Raw genomic sequence first — 18,997 nt, forward strand, 5'->3', positions numbered from 1 at the left:
CAACTATGAGAGTAGGTAGTTATTAATAATGGCACTGGGAAGTTTTTCTATTCGATCCTTTTATTGTCCACTCTTATAACTTACTTGTCCACAGATTAACTTATTTGGGTGCTTTTGTTGCTCTTTGTTTTGTTGATACACTTTTTTATCCTTACATTAGCTTATACTATTTTCTTGACATGTAGCGAAAAATTGCTATATCCTCAGAGCAACTTAAATTAAAGATAGCGAAAATGGCTCAGGTGCTGTCATACTTCACTCCATTCCAAAATTAAAGCTTCTGATGATATCTAACATCCAAAAATATTGTTGAGAAAAACGTAAAGTAAAAACAATATATATATATATATATATATCTATATATATATATCAGATATCAAAGGGGATACAAAGGGAAATATTGCTCTTTTTAGATGAGGTGAGAGAAAAATTTCGGTTCGGTTTGCCATTTGGAAGGACGTGCTTTACAAGTATAACGTCAATGGAGCGAGGAGAGAGAGCGAGAGAGAGAGGGAGATAGTTTTGCCGAAAAATCCACTGCAGTAACGCGTTAGCCAAGCTTTATGATTTACGAAGGCAATTCCTTAGAAATCTCCCATCGCATAACACTGCACCCTTCCATTATTTGCGACTTAGATCTGCTGTAGACAATTGTAACGATCCGTCATTTAAAAAATTTAAAAAATATATTCAAATTCTTGTACTCGTAACGGTAGAATGTTTCGTTCAACCTCATGAAAAGGCTGCGAGATACATGCTGTTCATAGAGCAGACAATTACTTTCAGCAAGAAAGGCGAACAATATGCACTTTTTGCCTTTTGAAAAAGACCGATATTTTAACAATTTCTTCTTGTTTTTTTTACTTATAGCAGTTGTTGTAATTGTTGTGGTTGTGTTGTGGTTTAAGCAATGGTCAGGAGTTAAAATTCGATTTGCCATTTTTTGTTGCTGGGCCATATTAATTTGTAAAGTTTATCTGCATGGAATCGCAAGCCATTGTATAGCGTAACAAATGTTATTGTTAAGCATAGACATTTATGATTTTCCTTACGCCATATGGAGCAGAAAGCTACAAGAGATTATTCATCTTTTTAACACTATTAACAAACAAAGTAAATGATGATGACATGATATAGTCATAAATCTTCTTTCCCTTTACACAAAGCTCAATAAACTTTTTGTAATGATATATTTCCCTTACAAGTATTTTCTTATTTTTCTTATTTTTTCGGTATCTGTTTTAATTTAATAAACCATGACACAGACATAGAAGCCTCGAAAGGAAATGAAAATTTATCATTTTAACTGACAGCATGTAGTTAAGCCCACAATACTTTATTGTATTTCAATATATGAGAAGTTTATTAATTTGTATAACTCAGAAATGGTATAAACGCTTAGTCAAAGATAGTCGACAAGTGTTTATTTCCACTCAGTAGACGGCTTTATATTACATACGGTGGAGGTTGCAATCCTCTTACCGTTTATTTGATTACTTTGATAGGCCTTTTTTACATTTCTATATCCCACTACATCGTCTTTATGCAGACACATACACAACTCTGGAAAACTTGAAATAGGCTCACAGTGATTTTCTTTATCGGGCTAAGTTCGTCCGTTCTCTTACGTTCAACCTACACATCACAATTTTTATGATAGATTTTGATGATACGCTGAAGTGTTTTGGTCCAAGATCCGAACTCTATTGAAAACATTTCGAACCGAAGCGCTGTGCTGATAACTTCATAACTTGTTTTAAAAAGTCGCTGACCTAAATAAGGTACGTAGGAAGGAAAGTGGTGTAGGGTGTTAAGTGATTCCCCGTAGCCCACTAAAATGTTTTTACATATTGTAAAAGAATACCTTTCTTGGCTGTTAATGATGAACACAGATACCAGATAAAAAAACGTTGGCAGCAAATTCACATGACTTCCTGGTTCGCCAACCAAACTACTCCCGAGAGCAAAACAGTCGTACACACCCTGTGATCTCACTTTGAACCTAAATATTTATTAAATTAAATTTAGATAACAAACATAAATTAAACTGATGTACATACGCCCCCCCTTAACCTTAAAAATCATTACAATAGCAATAAAATAATAGAAATATTCATAGAAATAACATCACTCGCAGTCTAAAAGGTTCTTCACCGAATACGATACTATTTAGAACAAGAATATGGATATCATATCGGAAGCGACGTCTCAAGTTGTAACACTAATTGAAGCTGCACGGAACCAAAACAAAGTGGGGCGACAATTAAACTTAAACTTTATTAAACTTAATTAAACTTAAGCCAATATGCGCAATCGGGGAAAGGCCTGGACTGACGTTACGTTGGATAATGCTTTCTGTTGGTTGGGGTTGGAAGGACGTCGTGCACCATAGGTTGCTCCAATTTGGTCAGACGATTGATTTTCGTTTCTAATCTCAACAACTAACGCGGTTGAACAGCGGTCAACTAAAGAACGGCCCAATAAATGTGGAGAACGCTTGGTTGCGAAGTTTTTATGCATCCATCTTCTAGAGTAGCACAGCGTACAGAAAATTCTCTTAATGATGATGTAAAACTGAGCTTTAAAGGGCCCTAGCAAGAATATACATACCTTTCATTATACCGATCGGTTCGCAACCATTTTCTGAAACCGTTTGTCCGTCTGTCAGTCCGCCCGTCTGATGTCTGCCAATGTAAATATGTATTCAATCTACAGATCGTAATTTTTGAGATAAATTGCTGAAATTTAGTACACCGGCGTGCTTTGGCCCAAGGTATTCTCACTAAAATGCTAATGTTTGGGACGCTACGTCTCAAGTACATCTAAGTCAACAACTCTTTACTGAACTACTCGGGTATTTGGAATTATTATTAGGGCTTATAAAGTATGATAAGGTAAACTTCCTCCTGATATGCTTGCTGATGCGCCCATGAATAGCATGACGACTTTCTCATAACCACTTCACTCAACAATGTTACTCTGGCCAGAATTTTTTTCAAAATTACTTAGAGAATTGTTGGAAGAATTGATATGAAAAAGAAATAATGACGAAATTAGCTATGGGAAGCAAAAACTAAAAGTCATTTCACCTACAAAGCAGAGATTGCGCCCTTTTTTGTTGGCTACTAAAAAAAATCTCAACTGAAGGAAAAAAGAAATAGAAAAATATTGTCGGGTTAAAATCGAAATTTTAAAGAGGTAATGAAAGAAAGCCAAAACCATATCTTTAAATAAAAGGCGTTAAAAACAATTTTGCGGTAATTAAGTGAAGCATATAATATGTAAACTTTAATGGGAGCATACACTGGAAAATTAAACCGAAAGGAATTGCCAGAAACATTCACATATTTGTCTACATAGAAGCAACAGTTGCTTGTTTTACGACAGAAGCAATAAAATAATGTATAAAAAAGCATGTAAATGCAGACCGTATGGTTGCGTATTAGTAAACAGAGGAACGGCGAAACTGCACATTTTAAGTCAAAATATAAAATGCAATAAATTTTTTTATCAGAACACCGACTTTGGAACTAAGAAAATTGAAAAGAATTCTTTGGCTTTTTTGGCAAAAGATTGAAGTCAAACTAGCGCATAAAACTGCGTAGCATAAACGACGCAGCGTAGTCAAAACCTTAAGGCAGTTGATTAGAAAACTGAAGAAGACACCTCGGTAAGGTGAGGTGGATAAACGTTATTTTGAGACTCTTTTTAAAATTTCAATTTTCAAGAAAGTTTTGTTTGTGTGGCCTAATTTCAATGCATTACGTTCATTGGTATGTCATATTTTTGGGGGTAGAGCATGTCCTAAATTATTTTCATCTTTAATTGCTTTTTTGCAAATTGTTCAGTGCACTCGAAATACCTCATCATTTCGTTCATAAATATAGTAGATAGAAGCACTGCATCACTCTACAGTTAGAGAGAAATAGTCGAAAAGATGGCCCGATCTGAATCATTTTCAATAGTATTCGTCGTTGGGTTAAAACATCCATTGTTAAAATATTTTAATTGCAATCTGTAGGTTGGCCAAAAGCAAAAAAAATGGACAGATGGACAGACAAATTTAACTCCATTCAGAAAATGGTTGCAAATTGGTTGTCCATCTCAAGTACTTGTAATACATTTATGTATATCCGCACTTAATACGCCCTTCCACCACAAGTGTGAAAGTTCGTGTAAGCAGGCTAGTGTTGCAAGTGCAAAAAACGGTCGACGTTCACACCCACAGGGCCATGTAAACTAAAAACACTTCTATTTTCGAAAGTAAAATAGAAAAAGTTTGTTTTTTGGCTCCTTACTTACGAAATCTAACAGACATAAGGATTTGTATGTATACTACAGTGTCTGTACAGAAATGGAAAAATTCTGTGTCTGTACAGAATGCGTCAAATTTCGATTTCTTGTCATGAGCTTTATAACGTTCAGAATAAAGGTTAAAGAACACCATAAGGTATGTACTTTCTTGACCAATGTCAAATTCGAAATCCTCCTAAGCATGTTCGTCTATTCGTTTGTCCATCTGTCCGTCTGCTCGTTTGAGTAGTATTTATAGTAAACATCAGCTCATGGCCGCAAAAATTAAGATATCACCCACAAGTTTAGAAAAAGAGTTTAAAAGTTACCTAAACCGCGCAAAGGACACGCCTACAATGCAACAAAAAGTGAAAAAAAGGTGAGCAATTCGTTTGCTTTGCTACTCCAGCCAATGAACGATATAAATATCCACAAACTGATTCTACAAAAAAAGAAAAGATCAGCCACACCCACCTGATATTATTGATTATAAAAATTTAGTTTTTCTCTATTTGTTATACCCTGCCACACGTGCGGTGCAAGTTTTGCGAATATGTGCGAACTGGGATAAACCACCTTTCCGATCCGAGCCGATCAATTCAAAAACACTTTCTGAATGTCCGTCTGTCTCTTTCTTGTGTTTCCAACTTCCAGGTCGTAATTTTTGAAAAATTTTGATTAAATTTTATACATGCTTTGGCCCAAGGGCAAATCCCGTTGAAAATGGTTCGTATCGGATCAGATTCTCGATTATTTCTCGCATTAAGCCTAAGTTTGAAATGTGGTTATATTGTTAACCATGTTAAACAGAATGAAGTAGATTATATAACGGGGTGCCGAGTGTCACTAGAAGTTTTCACTTATTTTTACGCTTTTTTAGGATAACGGTGATGGGTACAAAAGATGCAATACAAGTACATTTTAATGCTTCTCTATATATGCGTCACAAAGTTATGTTCTTTTGAATGCGTTCATAAAATGAAAAACGCAGTAAAACAGTCAGTTTGCTTATTAAAGCAGGTCTCGTCTGCCAATTCCTGCGAGACATTCTGATTAAGTGTTCAAAAGAGAGCAAGCGGAAACTTAAAGCATTTTTGAGTCGCGCACTTGCTTGCAATTAAAGTCACAATTATCTTAGGAATATGTTATAATACTATAATCAAAAGAAAAGCAACATACATATGCGTTTCAATGTTTTAATGAGTTTCATGAAATAGACAAAAAAAATTGTTTTTTTCTTAAGCTTAGCGCCATATCCTACTTAAACATATTCACTCTCAATAGTAAAAACAAGAAATTGTTTTAAATTCCTCTTAAAATAAAGTTAAGACATTGAAGAGAAAAAATTTCTTTAATGCAAAATCCTCATAGATTGGCCTACATACAAAAATGTTACGTAGACGGTTTATGTAGCGTAATGGATGCAAAGCCTTTAAAACATGTGGGGACGAAAACAAAAACAGCAAGACGTGCAAACTAAATCTCAAACTTTAACCCACACAGCAACACAAAACTGATGGCTCAACAGATGGTTGCTTCTCGTTCGCAGTAAAAACAAAACTAACAATTGCAAAAAAAAGTAAAATAAACAAAGCAAACAAATAAAAATGTTGTCATCGGGCAAGGCCGATCATCGAGTACCCTGCTTGACTTCCGCATAAATATGACTGTTCATTCGTACTTTGTTTCTTGTCATCATAAAGCACTAAAAGTCATCTTTCATTGCCTTGCAAAGGCTCGCTTATGATGAGGGCCCTTACATGGGGTGATGTCCAAAGAGTAGACCTGCCTTTTGACTTTTATGCCAGATTTCAATTAAGAAAAACTTTTCATCGTAAAATATTAAAAACTACGCCTTTTCGGCAAATAAAAGCGTTCTCTTTGCACGAAAGGTCCCGATCTAAATTATCCGAATCAGTTTAGTTTGCCGATACAACGGTAAGCAATAATTTTTTTCGGGAAAAATTTGGAAATTTCTATTTTTTCATATACACCATTTTTCAAAATAAAGTGCTCTAGCTAGAGTGGGTGAAAAAAATGATCTGATTCAATCCATTTGTAATAATCGTCAGACCAAAACACAAAAACACGTGGATAGACATCGGACACACAGGCAAAAATAAATCGATTCAGAAAGTTACTCTGCATCCATCGATGTAAAAGATGGTGAATTTGATATATATATATATATTCATTATATATATATATATATATATATATTTGACGAGAATCCTTGACTCTTGATTTATATTCGAATAGTGTTTTGTTAAAAGTGGGCGTGTTAATGAGCCAACCATCAGGGGCTTATATGTCAGGCTCCAGCCATCCCTTTTCGACTTACACTGCCGTTGTACATGTTGACAAATTTAGCGAACTGATCCAAAATGTATCTAAAATAAACTTTACATTACAATTTTTTGATTCTTATAGATGGCTCTTCCCAATTTGGATCCATGGCCACCAATCAACGGGATATATTCTGAAATTAAGCCTTGTCTGTACAAAGTTAACCAAAAATTCTGCCAGCAAATGATATCTATAATAGAGGTAGGGGTCTATGTTATAAAACCTAAAAACTTTTCTACCTGTGCTATTGCATATTAAGTTTATTCAGTTATTTGTAACACCGAGAAAGACTCCTACTATACCACTCTGCATTGTATTCTAAACTGATTTAGGTCTGTCTATCCGTTGATCTGTCTGTCCGTCTAATGTTTTCGTTTAGTTTAAGCTACAGGTTATAATATTTTAATGTTTGCATGTGGAGTAAATATTGACAGTAAGTTGTGACCTGAGGAGCAACGCTATTGAAATTGAATTAGATCATGAAAACGACTGGTAGTTTTTTGAAAATACCGCACAAAAATCAGTGGCTAATACTAATACTTCAGCATCGTAAATTTTCGGAAAAAATTTGGATCGCATGAGTTGGTTTCTTCATCTCTCTCCCGTAAAGCCTTTTCTAGTAAAAGCAAGTTTAGTCCATAATGGCAATATAACATAGACATCAGAATGTGGATGCTGTAGGCTGATTTCGTGAATCCGATCCTCATGAAAGTATGAGTATTTACTCATTCGACAAAAAATTGTAAAAAATAATTAACTAGCATGTACAAAATAAAAGTCGGATATTAAGCGGCCGTAGGACCATTCTTTGAACTACGTTCCATATAATCGCTCTCAAAATCAATAACTCTTTGTATGATAGGGCAATATAACGTTTGTATTATATAATAAGAATTGATTCGGAACATTTTTCGCTGATATAAACTTACTATGGTTGGTCTATGTTTTGTATCCCTTCCTATATTCACATATGTTCCGTCTTTTCCGTTAGATGTCAGTCACTAGTTTTTATTACATTTTTGTCCTTGATTTTTAACTTTGAAAAGTAGTGTAGGACACTAAATGGTCGGCCTGACACGATTATAATGTTTTTACGTTTTTGTCTATCCTTTTACTGTAATGGACGCTATAAGAAAACTTTTTTCTATCTGTTGCCGTTTGGCACGGTAACCTGCAATGCTTTCGTTAATTTATACCACATGTGTTTTTTATTTTTTATTTATTTTTTTTTTTTTGATTCTCCAGCAGTCTTACCGAAAAGAGAGTCAGGTACTGTTTCGTAATCCGGTAGTTGGCTGATGTAGCTGCAGCAAGTGTCTGTACTACTCTGTTGTGTTTCTTCATATAATTTACCGGTTGTTAAGGTTTACTCTTCTACATATCTTCAATATTATGGCAATGTACTAAACCACATTTTTTTGTTTTGCATTTTATTAATTTATTTTATAAACATACTTTCTTTCCGACTTTATTGCATTTTAAGGCGTCAAGTTATTAACGACGGGATATTGTATTAATTAAGTAATCAAATTTTAAAGCAGATGTTTTCTTCTACACGAATTGAACAATTTCTTTTTTTTATTCGTGAGTCCGGAACGATGACTAACGACGACGTTTCCTTCCTTAATGATCATTAAACTTTTACGAGTAACTCAGCTAAATAAGAAAGAATGCGCACAAACGGTTTACAAACGGTTTATAAAGTGGCAGCTTAGATAAGAGGTTAAGCTAACTTCTGAGAAAATCCTGTAGACAAATTTCCGGGAAACCAACCAATATACTGGATAGCATATACTCCAAGAAACCAAAAAAAAATTTTTATATTTATTGAAAACAAAGACGCAAAAAAAAAGCAAAATTTTACGGGCTTCTAGGCCGTATTCTTGCAGTTCCTAATCTTGTATATGGATAAAAACAAACCAATAAATTTTCGGAATAGTGCCCATTGATAACTATGGGACACGGTCCACCATTAAATACCCTACTCCACTTCGCTTAATACACTTATTCATATAGCGACCTGCCAACATAAGATTTTATGAGGGAAATGGTAGAAAAAGTGTTACGTTTCGAATCATTGTCAATAGGGTTCTTGCTTGGGACAAAACATGCCTGTGCGATGTGCAGGTTGAACACAACAAAGTAGGATAGACCAGGGGGCAGACAAGCTTAGATGCATTCAGAAAATGATTTTAAAACGGACAGTATCATACAAAGTGGACCTATCCCAGATCTTTCTAGTCCTTATATACATCCGGGCAAACTCAATATATCTGTGTATCGTAAGTGGTGTAGGGTATAACAGAAAAATCAAAGTATTCCTGCTAATTAGCAGTAAAGATGCATTCATTCAGGAACGTCTGTATGAACGACCTAGATTTTTCTTGCCCATGAAAATTAGTAAAGAGGTGTAAATGACGATTTGCAACAATTAATTACATCTCTTAGTGAAACTCGTGATGCATAAGTTGTTTTGGCTGAACTAGAGTTCGAAGCAAGCGTTTTGCTTAATTTTGTCTTGCATCGAGCATAGCCTTCAGCAATCGTATAATTATTACTTACAGCATCTACAGATGTCCTAAGGAGTGTTGCGACTATCTTAATGCTCGCCTGTCTTTAGAAAAGCAAATATCTGCAATGAATGCTTTACAAGACACTTACTAGTAGCATTGATAGGGCATCTGAAGGATAAGGAAGATTGACATAATTTCGTCGTTCAGAACATTCACTATTCCACTCTGTTCTTTCGCATCCTCCCCACAATTGCATTGAATGGACAGAATTTGAGCTTCTTTTGATCGGCATGGAGAAGAATGTAGTAAGCATTTGTATTTTGAGTCTACTTTATGACCCTTTGGAAATGAAAGCAAAAGAAAACTTTTCTCTCCCATTAACAAAATCCATTGAAGTAAATTTTATTGATTGGCCTGATTTTTTTTTTACCAAATTTTTTACACAAATTATTGTTGTAGTGAAAGCTGTTATCAAATTTTAAAAATTTTATAGATTTGTTTGGAAAAATCAACCAAACTCAGATAAGCACAAGAATACAATCTATATGCGATATATATAACACCAAATTATTTTACACTTAAGTATCAAAATAAAGGCTCATGTTACACATCTTTTAAATCTTACAGTGTTATTTTCTCAGTTGCTATAACGATGAGCAAAGGACAGCACTAAAAATAAACGAAAATGAATAACAAATGAATTACTGCACTGTACAAGCGTACATGCATTAATGCAGTTAAGTGGATTATCAGGATTTGGTTCAAGTGTTCGATAAAGAAAACTTCAAATCAATACAAATATATAAATGTGTGTTTAACACAGGCCTTATCATTTGAAACAATTTAGTAAGAACAGCGAAACCCAAGATTTTAAAGAAACCGCCGCCAATAATACTCCCAATATAAAAACAAAAAAAAAAAAAAAAACCAAAATTCTTAAGTAATTTCATAACACGAGTAAGCGCTGATGGACAATCTAAATGAACTAAACAAATTTTCAAACAAAATTTTCAAACACTCGATCCTCTCAACTTAAACTTAACATTTGTGCACTCTTTAATGAATGTAAAGATAAAATAAACGATTAAGAAAATGTTTACGACACCTAGTAACATGTTCGATTCAAACCGATTGGGAGTTTTATGTAAAAAGTGAAAAAGTGATGTGAATCTTATTCATAGTAGTATAAGGGGCACTATGAAGAAATTTAAAGGAGGGGTAAGGTTTTTTATGATCAAATTAGCATCTATAAATGACTACTAACCACACTTGCATGAGTTATGATCAAAATACCATCTACAAATGATTATTAACCACAAACCGCACTAACCACACTAACCACTTGCATAAATTATAATCAATCTTATTTATTTATATAATTATTTTATTATTATAATTTATTTATATAATATAATAATAAAAATAGACAACGAACATTGAACAAACATCCTACCAAAAAGGGACCACGCGAAGAGCATTAAACGTAGTATTTTAAAAAGAAATGCAATGGACGTGGAAGAAGCGAAAGCCGTCTTTCTAATAATATCCAGGAAGCCTTTGATACCGCGTGTAGGATTTCTTTATCTGGTTCAGGCAGGTCTGCGTGCTATGTGTTCATATGCGCATACATAAGTAAAGGATTTACAAAATACTGCATGTTCTTCGCAACACATACAATGAAATGTTTGAGCTGCTGTTTGCTCCAATGTTCTTTTCAAAATTCTTTTGTTTAAGACATCTTGTTGTAGAGATCGGTTTGTAAACATAAGCTGGAATAAAAAGTAACCGAATTTCATAAGAGAACGTCTAAAACTTCTATGCCTTTATCACGCCAGAATTAGTTCCTAATTTTAAATTGTTTTTAAAAATAAAGAATAACGCTTGACCAACACAAACATACCTTCAGTATATAGGAGCTTTTTTGTTTTTAATGTTACCTTGACCTTGTTCTTATCGAGTCGTTTCATTCGCGTTTAAATATATATCGCAAATGTTCAACATGCTTTTAGAATCGTCGGGACAGGTTTTTTGGGGAAAAAAGATATCATTATAGATGACTTAAACAAGTAATAAAGTAACTTTAGGTGGGAAGAGAGTATAATGCGCGAGTTACGATATCTATTAGAAGACAAAATTTGAAAACCGCTGGAATAGTCCAAACTAATTCTGTAAGGGGAAGCATGTGTGCGAGCATAGTGCAATTAAGGAATTAAAGAAACCGTAAACCAAGTTGCTGATAAAGTTGTTGATAAAATTAATAAAGCTTGAATTTGAAGATAATGTATGGGATTTTACTATTTACTCCAAGTAAGCTGCCTACCTCTACAGAAACTGTATGCAATTCAGAATATAAACTTTTATGGCCAAATTAAACCTCTGCGGAGCTATGAACATCAAGAGGTCAAGTGCAATGCAAGGACAGCATAGGCGGTAGCTATTCCACTTTAACGTTTGACAGTGACCATCAAGTTTGAAGCAACAGTTAAACAACGTATGGTTCTCAAGAGTATTCTAAAGTTTTCCATTGCAAGTTTTTTACAAAGCAACATTGTATACATACATATTAGATATGTAGAAAAACTTCGTCAGCAGGTAGAAAAGAATAGCTGGTATTGCGCGTTAATGAGCGAAATGGGTCGTAACTCTGATATTATCAGCAATTATATGAAGGCTTTAAAGCAATCGTGTCATCATTGCGTATATAATAGAATCAAAGTTTCCCAAAATTTTGTTGGTTGTTGTATGTATACTAAGTATGCCGTATTTAAAACGTTAACTGTGTATAACGAATGTGTTAGTGATTGTCCGTCCATATGTTGTTGTCGGATTTCCTCATAAAATTTTATCATTATGGATGTGTATTTGCCGAAACAATGCATTTTAGAAAAGGTGTTTGTCATTTTGTCAAATCGTTCCTTTCAACCTACTTTCATGCTACACATACTCTCTGTTTGACTAGTATACGAGTATATCGCTAAAGACGTCGACAGTCAGTTAACTGGTGGTGGTGGTCACGTCGGTAACTGTAAAATATTACACGAATTTTATAAACTTTCCATTTGACTTAAAAAAAAAAAAAATACTACAAAAACTCTTTTCTTCTCTCTTTTCACGGCATATATGCTTTAAAAAATTATAACATGTAAACGTTAGCAGAAAAGAGAAGTAAAACAGCGACATCTCACGACGTTCCTTAGGTTTAGCAACTAACAGAACCAGAACACAAATGTCAGAGAGTAACAGTTCTCGTCTCTAAGATATTAACAATGTTAACGTAAACTGTTATACGCTTAACTTTATGTAATGAGACTAATTATGTTACTCTGCTAAATTTCTCTGGCTCTGTAAAATTTTTTTTGTTGTATTCGTTGGAATTTTTATACGGCATTGCGTGAGCCCCTAAAATGTTAGCGTTCGTTTTATGTTTACGTCGTTCGAGTCGAAGACACATGAAAGGAAGAAAATTTAGTTATATCGAAGGCGCGTGTTAAGACGGTTCAGTTATAACGGGTAATAATTGCCGGTCGTGACAAGTTAGTTAATATTTCTATACCCACTTTATGTATTTTAAACACTTGCTTGCTCTGAATTCATACTAAATTATGCTGCTTACATAGGCATATGCATAACAGTGTATATATGTAATATATAATACTACATGGGTGAATGTGTTTAATACGACATTAATTAGTTCAATGAATAAAAACATACATATATTCAAAAAATACAACTAATATTTTCTCCTAAGGGTTATCATATATACATATATATATATATATATATATATGTGTGTGAGGTGACGAAAATTTAGACATCATAAATCAAAGAAAATTATAGATGGTCGCATAAATGAAATATATATATATACATATATATAATGTGACAATTTGTGAAGTCAGATAAATTATTGTATAGAAAATAATAAATAGTATGTGATGCTAAAAAACAAAACAGTGTTGGTAATATGCTCTCTCATGCTTTAAAAAAAACCAAAAATAATTGTGTGTAAAGTCTTCTAAACTCGAAAAAAACTCACGCAACAGCAACAAAAATTATTAAATGGCAAGTGCTTCAAAATATTTCTTAAATTTTTGATTAAAATCCCAATGGATTTAGTTATTCCTCGGCCATTGTTTAACGGAATATTATACTCCAAACTATAAACAGTTAGGATATCACGATCAAACAACAACATCAACAACAACACCGCAACGTAACAGCAAGCACGGATTATATTTCATATTAAAGTTATTTAATGGTAGGTAAACAAAAATTTATGTTGGATTTCATTGCTTTGTTTTGCCTTGTTTTGGAAATTTTCGAAATAAAAATGAAACCTTATAACTGATGATTTTCATTAATGAAGGTAGGTATGCGCCTAATGTTGTACATTTTTGTTATGTTAAATGAGTGTTTGGCAAACTATAGCAATTAGGTTAAAATTTGTGTGCAAATTAAAGGTTGTCCTACTATTTAGTCATGATAAGCTTTGTTACGTTTTTCTTTGTTTGCTAACGGCGCATGGAAATAATTTACACATACACAGACACTATTCTCAGTAAGAACGTTCGAGGAAGAATCAACGGGAATTTTATTTAAGTAATCTTCAATTCTTTTAATATCTTAGGCGTACGTATGACTGGGATGACTCTCTCTCTCTCTCCTAAGAGACCTTTCATCCTTATGTGAGGTTACGACAGAATGTACAAAAGTCGTAGTCGAATTAAATTTGACGGGTGTAACGTCCTCATACCATACAATAGTTTAATAATTTACGGGCTTGGCTCCAAATGATATTTTTTTATTCTTCCTTTTTTTTTCATGGTTATCATCTTACATTTTGCTTAGTTGCTATTGGTCACGTGTCGAAAGGATTTGAAAGGGTTGCGTTTGATTGATGAAGCTAACTATTTTTACATGTTTTATGAATATTGTGCTTACATTTCCAGATCTCGACGTATTTTTAATGTAAGGCTGAATCGAAGCTGAAAACATGATAAAAGGTTTTCCATGAAGACCTGGATTAACTTATAATGTTAAGTTGAGCTAATATTACGATAGGATATGCAAACAACGGTTCCTCCTTTGCGTTATTTCATTGAGCAGAGGTCGATGACTGCCCGATCCGTAGGCAATATAAGATTATAGCCAAATAAATAAATACTTTCTATTTGCCTCTCTACTACAGTGAAGTTCTGGAAGTCATAATTGAATAAAATATGCATAACATAACGCGTTGTAAAACCGATAAATAACATCCCTTCGAGGAAGGTCGGATTATTGCAAGGTCAGTTGTGGTTGGAAATATAAATGACAAAACAATGATCCAAAAAGAAAAACAAGTAAAAAGATTATGGTGGGCCATTGTTCACCAAGCCACCTAATACGTGTAATAACATTTCAAAGTAAGTCGTTACATGGAATGTAATGGAAAAAGTGATCCAATCTAAAACATATTCAATAGCGTTCGGCATTCGGCCAAAACACGTGGTTGCCCCGGTTTTCATCAAGATATCTCAAAAATTGCGACCTATGGATTAAACACTACAATATAAGATGGTCAGGCTAAAAAGATAGGCCTGCCTTAAGTCTTTCTGGGTTTTGCATACATTCGTACAAACTTAATACAGTCTCGTAGCAAAAGTTGTGCAGGGTATAAAAAAGAAACCCAGAATTCATCACAGTACGGGTTCGTCCCAAAAAGTAGCAAAATTCTCTTTGCAATATTCTCATTTTCTAAAGAAAGAGATGGGAGCAGTCGCCATTTTGTTTGCTTAGGGTATCTTCCCCGTTCGTATAACAGGGCGTGACGGCCAAAAAGAAGAACTGAAGAAAGGGAACGATATAGGGTGGTGGCCGCAACTAATGGGTATGTGTGTCAAATTCGTCAGTATTATGCCTTCACCAACTGAACACGCGCTATAGCAATGACCAAAGTAAACTCTAGGCCTCTGAGATTTGAACACGCGAATGCTGACTTGTTTATCGAGGTTCTCATCCACTCACCTACTCTTACGATAGCTACATAGAAACGTTAAGTTTGGGAAACTCTGCATTGGAGCAATAAATCATTATTAAGACCTTCGGCGATTAGATTCACATTCAAATATAAAAGATGTTGTCCTGAAAATGATTAAATTTCAAATATTCTTTATCTGCTTATTGTGACTGATTAACTGCCTTAAGTTTGATAGTTTTTGTCGCTATTTTCTACAAAATAAAACTTTAGTGCTGTAGAGCATACTTGGTTGCAGCTATAGTGAGTGCTCAGTCGGTAAAATGCATAACACTTACCGATGGGACAAGCATACATTAAGAGCGCCATCATGTTGCACATATAGGGGACAAAGTGAATAAGTACATGGAAAGGCAATCGCTTAAGTGCGATCTCGAACAAAGTTTGACCTTCTTAAAGTACCCATCAAAGTGATTTGTACAGCTGCGAATTAATAGTTTAGGAAAAGTAATAAAACATGACTGCCAAAGCTTATCATTATCTAACATGGGATTTTAATGCGGCTGCAATGTTTACATGCTACAACAGCTACATATATTAATGCGACTATTTTAAATATTTAATCAAGCATTTATGTGCTGCGAAGCAACCATAATGGAAATCGTTTATACAATTACCCTTTGACTTATGCAGCGAACATTAGCTTAAATAAATAAGAAAAATGCGTTCTAAAAAAAATACAAACCTTTTAGTCTGGGGTGCAAAGAACAGTGAGATATATTTACATAGAGACAGTTGAGGAAAGAAACTGCCCGCGTATCAGAGAGTGTTGTGCTTAGAAATGTTAGATGGGGTCCTAAAACTTGATAAACAAATATTTAAAGAGTTACATCAAAAACACCTTTTGAAATGATACCTTTATCCCTAGAAGACTTGAGAGGGCTTCAATGAGTATGCATTTAATATTGGCCCGCCTTTTTTTTGACAAACAAATAAATACATTTGTTTGTCTTCACTAGTGTAGAATATATTTAGCGATTAGATTTACTAAATATAGTGAACAGCATGTCTAGTGATGCTCTTTATTTCAAACTCACAAGGTCTCCTTTAAGAGCAATAAACTTATTTCGACCATATGCTAATATTTTGTATGGCAGCAGATTGAGTACAGCTTGTCACATATGCCTAAGCAAGAGTTTACTTTGACCGTAGAGCTACAGTGAGTGGCCAGTTGGTAAAGGCATAAAGTTTGGGCCAACTAAGCTGCTGGAACCGCTCCCTTATCGCCTTCTCGTTCCTTACCTCTATCAGATCGTCATAATGTTACACAAATAGGGAATATCTCCTAAATGATCGGTCGACTTAAAAAAGAAAAAAGTTTGGCATATGGCATTTCGTTCAAAAAATTGTTTTTTTCAGTCTCGGGAACCTATAAGGAAACCTGGCGAATATTGGAAGAATGGAGCAACCTTTTTAGCTATTCCTTCTGATACGCGTTCGAACGCATTCTAATCTTTTGTTGTCTCCGCCTATTTGTATCGTTTCGCTTTCACTGTGTCAACTTGACGTAAAACTCTGTTACCATACCTACTTCTTGAAATTACCATACAAATAGGAGAAGCCCATGTCGTAGTTATCAAGGATACATGTATCGGCTCACATGGTGATAACTGAGATGAGAAATTATTTCTACTCCAAATCGGCAACAGTCAAGCGAAACGTCTGACTTCGGCTGCTAAGTCTTTGCAGATGATCGTCTGATTTTGACTATTAGCTCTTTTCACCTTAATTTCACTAAAATATGAAGTGATTCGCTCATGTCTTATTCGATACTAGAAGTCTGCGAAGAAGTTATGCTTATTATGCCAAAACGCTTTCAAATTTTCACCTAAGCCACCAAAAGGGTGTCATCGGCCTCGCCTAAATACATCATGCATATTTTTAAAAGAAAATTCAAAATGCCTCCGGGTTATTGCTTGCAACAACTGCTACCAGCACTTGGACTTTGAAATCCATGAGTTCAACTCTCTGTTTTTGCGTGAAATTAGCGCTTGATATGCTGAAAAATCGATACATTTGTGCTTGTTTGCTGGCTTATGTTGGCGAGTTTTTGTTGATTTTTATTGTTATTATTAATAGATGGACAAATATATTTATTTGCAAACAAAGAACTCGAAAAACTAATGTAATTAAATGAAAGCGATTGTGTTGTTCGTTGCAATTATTTGGCCGAATCACTGAAAGCAATTTCAATATGAACAACACGTTGAGATAAATTTTCCATGATATCTAATTCAAAAGCATATTCTGAGGCGAATATCCTACATCATGTTAACAACCTATATGTGGTAGGTTTGTATTACGATTCCAAAAGTGTCATTTCTAAAGTGCAACACAACAAGTTTAATTGAATCAGAACCCTCAACTATCCATTAATACATACATTCGTACGTATACATCCTATATATCATGGCAATCTGAATTTCTAGATGCTACAATTGCAGACGAAAAAGTTTCTAAATACTTGTCCATGCCGCAAATATTTCTTTGCCTGTAGATGCGTTTATTGCAATTTACTTTTGCAATTAATTTCTTATTGGTGCCCCCATTAGATCTAAGGTTAAAAGAAAAAACATTTTTTTCTCATATAATATATTTCAAAAGCGATCGTCCTTCGGCCAAAATACGTCAGTGTACCAATTTTCTTCAAATTATCTCGTAAATTACGAACGGACATGAGACGGACAGCCGGACAGACAAGGTTAGATCGACTCAGTAAATGATTCTGCATCGATGGGTATAATAAAAGGCGAGTGTAGTTCAAGTTCTTCTGGGTCCTAGAACGATTCGCATAAACTTAACATTCCCTGCGCTATAAGGCAAGGTGTAGGGTAGGGAAATAATAAAATCATCAAATCATTGCAACTAACCTACTGTTTTTTTTTTTTCTCAAACTTTGTTGAAACTCGTCTTATTAAGCATAAAATGAAAATAAAAGAAAAAAGCAATTGCAAATTGCAATCCAACCGAATACTTATTCGATTTTCTTGACATCCTATTGCATCAAAACCGTCTTATCATATTCGCAAATTTTTATCGTGTTTGTGTTGAAACCATATTTGCTAAGTATCGTGTTATACGAGGGATGCCTGCGTACCTCTATTCTTCGGTGGTGGGTATAAAACGAAAAAAAAAAAAGACAATTCAGGTACGTGACATAACTTATGTGCCATTCATTAAATAAAATATTTGTTTAAACTTAGCGTAGAGCGTTATAAGAACAAATGGCCGACTCTAGCGTAATCCCTTGAATTTGTGGAGTTTTTTCAATTTTCGAATTTTAAAGAAAAGTTTTGACGTTTATTGAAAGTGAACTAACCTTTAAAGAAATACAAATATCTTACCACATTTTATACAAAATGTAAAAAAAAAAAAAAAACGAATGTTAAAAGTTTTGCATCTTCAAATAATACGAATACATAAATAGACAGCGATGCGGCGTATATATGCCTTCCGGTATTCATTCGTACATACATAGAAAGTTGGTTAGTTGTTAGAAAGTTGAAAATGAGAAAAATAATCTACAGTATCCGCCTCTTTTCTATATATATGTTTTGTTTTATATATAAAACCTTTCACCCCCCCCATCACTCTCGTTGCATAGAAAATGCTTTTCTTTTTATCTTTCAATCAATTTGTTTGCATCTATTCATCGAGAAGGTGTTTTAGACAAAGAATACAAAGTTTTTTACCTCATCTTCATATGCTCGATTAAAATCAAAAGCAAATTTTTTTAAGCATCAGTGAAAACTTAAATACAGTACTTTTCACATAACAACGTCTACCTTAATGGAACATCTTATGCTGCAACGATCGTCAAAGAAATTAT

The 18,997-nt window shown here is 34.2% G+C and overlaps 1 protein-coding gene across 2 annotated transcripts in view; it reads left to right on the plus strand.

The window, feature by feature from the left end:
* The first annotated feature begins 12,721 nt into the window (after positions 1-12,721).
* Positions 12,722-18,997, plus strand: part of LOC119633719 — a 90,583-nt gene continuing 84,307 nt past the window's right edge. For both annotated transcript variants that reach the window (XM_038027414.1, XM_038027415.1), the window contains exon 1: positions 12,722-13,410. The gene's annotated coding sequence lies outside the window, so the exon portion shown is untranslated. The remainder of the gene's footprint in view (positions 13,411-18,997) is intronic.

This window comes from Glossina fuscipes, unplaced genomic scaffold (assembly GCF_014805625.2).
Source record: "Glossina fuscipes isolate IAEA_lab_2018 unplaced genomic scaffold, Yale_Gfus_2 2, whole genome shotgun sequence".
NCBI lineage: Eukaryota > Metazoa > Arthropoda > Insecta > Diptera > Glossinidae > Glossina > Glossina fuscipes.